Below are 5,484 nucleotides of genomic sequence, written 5' to 3' on the forward strand. Positions count from 1 at the left end.
TTCCAGAAGTTTCCTTTGCCCACTTATAAATCAGTGGATGCAAATTACCAGGAGTGGGGGAGGTTGTTACCTGACTCCACAAAAGTTGTCTGTTTTATCTCAGCACACACTCAACCGGGAAATTTTGTAAAAATGTATCTTTGTTGTTGAGAGTATTACAGATATCCCCCATTTTCCCTCCTTTGACCCCTCCACCCAGCTCCCACCCCACCCTAGGCCTTCCCCTGTCTACTGTCTGTGTTCATGGGTTATGCATATAGGCATATTAGTCCTTCGATTAATCTCTTCCCACTCTCCCTCACACCTTCGCCCTGAGATCTGTCAGTCTGTTCCATGCTTCCATGTGTATGGTCCTATTTTGTTTTTTAATGTAACATTGGTATGATAATGGAACTATACTTTGGTTTTAGAATTTTTATTTTATTCTTTGGTTAGATTCCAATTCTTAAAAGTGTAGAAATTCTTTTTATCTATTTCTATCGTTTTCTCTATATTCTTGAACATAGTAATCATAGTTATTATAAAGTCTATATCTGTTAACTTTAATACCTGGCTCAGCTGTGGATGTATTGTTATTATTTATTGGACTTTTATTCTTCCTCTCTTGGCTTTACCTTGATATGTCTAAGATTTTTAAAAATGGATTCTTACGATTGTGTGTAAAAAAAAAAAAGTATAGCGCCCAGTTGGTGTAGCTCAGTGGTTGAGTGTCAACCCGTGAACCAAGAGGTCATTGGTTCAATTCCCAGTCAGGCCATATGCCTGGGTTGTCGACTGAATTCCCAGTAGGGGGCATGCAGGAGGGAGCTGATCGATGATGTTTCTCTCTCTTCATTGATGTTTCTATCTCTCTCCCTCCTTCTCTCTTCCTCTCTCACTAAAAAGATCAATAAAAACATATTAAAAAAATAATTATAGATGCTGCTCCAGATGACATTGTCTTCTACTAGAGAAGGTTTACCTTTTCCTCGCTAGGCAGTGCAGAGATGTTAAAACTGAATTTTCACTTATGAAACCAGCAGCAGTCACGATATGAGATCGGCTGAAATATTTAAAGACACACTGCCCCGAGTACCAAAAAGAAACAAGTGGATGGGGGGGGGGGGGGGGGGAGGGGCGGGAGGGAGGGATGCAAAAAGCATGATTCCTAAACAGTTCTGAGACCAGATGGTACTTGGAGGGTTTTTGATTACCTCATGCCATCTGTATGGCTAACCCAATCTTTATCTTCCAGGCAGTTTTTTTTCATGTAAGGGTAGCAGAGCACTTAAAATTTCAGAACGTGGGGACTTCATCCAGCTTATAGAACAAGTTATATAAACTCTTTTAGTATCTGTTTCTAATGCATGTTAGAATTTGGTCTGAGACTTGCTTTCAGTTTAAGATACTGCCTGGTAGCTAGGATGTGGAGGCTACAAGGAAAGGGGGAGGGGGGGGAGAAGACCTACAGCTACATAAAACTACTCATAGCCCTGATATCAATTCTCCCCACCTCCTCCCCCAAAAGGCAGTGGTTGCACAGCACCAAATTGGCTTTGGTCAGTTCACAACTTGAGGCAAAACAATCACAATAATATTTGGAAAATAAGGAAAATTAGATAAAAATAATGAGAACCATGACTCTATAGACCTTCTGTTAGTTATTTTTTTAGTCTATTTCCCTCTCTTGGTTTTTCCATGCATAATTTTTACACTGTTTTAATCATTCTCTATGTTCATTTTTGCAAGCTTCTCTTACATAATATTATTAAAATATTTTCTGTATTAGTATATAGTCTTCAAAAGCATCATATTTAATGATTACATGATATTCTATAGGACATAACTTTTGTTTTTTAAATACTCACCTGAAGATATTTTTCCATTGATTTTTAAAGAGAGTGGAAGAGAGAGGGAAAGACAGAGAGAAATATCGATGTAAGAGAAACACATCAATTGGTTGCCTCCTGCACAAGGCCCGGCCAGGGCCTGGGCCTGGTAGGAGCCTGCAACCAAGGTACATGCCCTTGACTGGAATCGAACCCGGGGCCCTTGGGTCCACAGGTCAACACTCTATCCACTGAGCCAAACTGGCTGGGGTGGACATAACATTTTTATTTTATTTTTTAAAATATATATTTTTATTGATTTCAGAGAGGAAGAGAGAAGGAGAGAGAGATAGAAACATCAATGATGAGAGAGAATCATTGATTGATTGCTTCCTGCACCCCCCTACTGGGGATCGAGCCCACCACCTGGGCATGTGCCCTTGACTGGAATTGAACCCAGTACCCTTCAACCTGCAGGCTGACGCCCTAGCCACTGAGCCAAACCAGCTAGGGCCAGACATAACATTTTAAATCATTCCACGACTATACTTACGAATATTTTGCTATTTTTAGTAATTCCATAATGAATACTATTGCATTTATAACTTTTCATTTTTACATTTAGGATTTTTTACTAGGATAAATGTGCAGAAGTAGATTTGGTGGTCAAAGTTAAGAATATTTTAAAGTTCCTTCATACATACAGCTCAGTTGCTCTTCAAAATCAAAAGCAATTCTTAAAACTCCTCTCATCCTGACTGTATAAAATCCTAAATAACCACAACTTGAAACTCTAGCATGGCTGAAAATGATGATGCAACGTGCATTAGGGGTTTTGCGCTGTGATTCAGCCAAGTCAGATCTATGGCACAAGTAATCCTGCTGATGAGATAGATGCCTACATTTTATTGTAACTAATTTTCTTTTTTATTTATTTATTCAAAGCTATTTAATGAGCATTTTGGGGGGAGTCTGTGGAAACTTAACTATGGACTTGATAAGAGAAAAAAGTTTCCCTTCTAAGTTTCTCATCAACTATAATAGAAAATAGTTTAATCCTCAGCGAACAATAGTCATCTCCTATCCACCTACTGGAAAAAAATTTAAAATTTGCAAATTTAAATCACTGTACACTGTAAGCAACACTGAGCCCTGCACCATCAACATGACACATCATCCCCCTGGAAATTGCATTTTCCTCTCAAGAGTCTTCATCTCTTCATTGGCGAGGAAAGAGTCGATGAAAATTCCCTCTGAGGAGCAGCCCTTCACAGAAACAAGTTCTACTGGTTAAGCGGCACACTATCTGTATTAACTTTCTGGGGCTGCTGTAACAAACGACCACCCTCTTGGGTTAAAACAACACGAATTTATTCTCTCAGAGTTCCGAAGGCTCTAAGGCAGAATTCTTCCTCGCCTCTTCCAGCTTCTGGTGGCTCTCCTTGGTTTGTGACAGAGTAACTCCAGTCTCTGCCTCCGTCCTCACATGGCCTTCTCCTCTGTGTTTTTGTCAAATACCTCTCTGCCTTTCACTTCCAAGGATACCTGTCACTGTGTGCAGGGCTCCAGAGGGTCGCAGGTTTGATCCCAGGGAGGCAACCAGTCGATGTGTCTCTCTCACATTGATGTTTCTCTCTCTCTGTCTCCCCTCCTCCTTCCTTCCACTATCCCTAAAAATCAATGGAAAAATATCCTGAGGTAAGGATTAATTTTTTAAAAAAGAAGAAAAAAGCTCTTTAAATCTTCAACATGCATAGATAGTGCATTTCAAATTAGCAAAGAAATATGCAATACTATTTACTGTATAAATTTTTTCACCCCATTACTTGTGATATGTCCCTTGAATTTTCCTTCTAAGAATAACTGAGAGTTTGTGATTTCAAAAAATGTTTTGCTTTTTTGAATATGATAGCTATCCTTCTGATATTATTTACTTAAGTTGTTAAAAAAATATGTGTATAAAATTTGAGAATTTTTTAAAAATGGTATAGTCTTTTTCAAATGACCTTAGGGAAGAAGAGAGGGAGGGAGGGAGAGAAACATCAATGTGGGAGACATACATCAATTGGGGATGGAACCCGCAACCTAGGCATGTACCCTGACAGGGAATGGAATGAACCCACAGCCTCCTGGTGCACCGGACAATGCTCCAACCAACTGAGCCACCAGCCAGGGCTACAATATGAGAATTTTAAAAGATCTTATAATAATAATTTTATTTTTTCTTCCTAGATACAAAATAGGACACATGTGAGGTAATTACTCATGGTGCTGCTGTAGGTAGGCAGCTAGATATTAATAAAGGGAGGAAGCAAAGGGAAGCAGACATTATTGAGCATCATAAAACTGGGGAGAATGAGCCTCACCAGGAAGTTACACGTTCACCAGGAAGCTACAGCTTCACACACCCCAGGGTTGTCCCTGGAGGAGGGGAGGTATAGACGGGCACAATAGAAGTGAAAATGGTGCAGGGGGAGGTGCTTGACCATATAGGCCTATCGGTCTAACCTGGGAAAGGGATCAATTGGTCAGGTGATGGATCCATCAGAAGCACAGGAAAGCGTGGGAAGTTGATTGGTTATTTTGAAAAATCACCTGTTCCTTCCCAAGCCTGAGATGATAAAAACCCGGGGGAACAAAGAGTTCTCTCTTGTGCTCAGTAACCCACGCTGGCCCCATTCGTTCACGTGTTCTCTCCATAGTAACCATGTGGCCCTCGCAGCCAGGTGGCCACCCAAATGCAGGCTCCAGCGGGCGCCTGGATACTGCAGCACAGCAATGGATTGAAGCCAGGAACACAGCTAAGCTAACCAGATGGTGGAAAAGACTGGACTGAGCTGACAGATTTTTCTTTCAATATTTTAAAGATGTTTCTCCACTGACTTTCCATTTGCATCGTTTCCAACAAGAAATCTCATGTCACCCTTATCTTTGTTCTACCATACTTAATGGTCTTTGTTCTTCGGCTGCTTTTACATTTTTCTCTTTTTTACTGGTTTTAAGAAATTTGGTTATGACATGCCTTGGTATTGTTTTCTTCATGTTCCTTGGTCTATGAGATTATCAAAATTCTTTGAACTATGAGTTTATAGTTTTCCTCAAATTTGGAAAATATTTGGCCATTATTTCCTCAAATATTCTTTCTGTTTCCCTCTCTCTTCTCTCCTTTTGGCCACTTGAAGTGATCCCATAGCTGCGTTAAGTTCCATTTTGGGTAGTTTGTACTGCTATGTCTTCAAGTCCACCGGTCTTATCCAGGGTGTTTTTCATTTTAGACAGTATAGTTTTCATCTCTAGAAGTTTGATTTGTCTCTTTATCAAATATGCCATATTTTTATTAATATTTTCAGCATTTGGAGTACAGCTATACAGTTGTTTTAAAGTTCTCGTCTGCTCTTCTAACATGTGGATCAGTTTCCGGTCTGTTTTATTGATTGATCTTAACCCTCATTGTGGATCACTTTTTCCTGTTTCTTTGCATGCCTAATAAGTTTTTATTGGATGCCAGACATAGCAAATCTTACTTTATTGGGTGCTGGATATTTTTGTATTACGGAGCTTTGTTCTAGGATATAGTTAAGCTACTTGGAAACAGTTTAATCCTTTCAGTCTTGCTTTTAAGATTTGTTAAATGGGACCAGAGCTGTGCTTAGTGGAGGGCCAATTATTCCCCACC

Source organism: Cnephaeus nilssonii, assembly GCF_951640355.1.
Source record: "Cnephaeus nilssonii genome assembly, chromosome: 12".
NCBI classification, from domain to species: Eukaryota; Metazoa; Chordata; class Mammalia; order Chiroptera; family Vespertilionidae; genus Cnephaeus; species Cnephaeus nilssonii.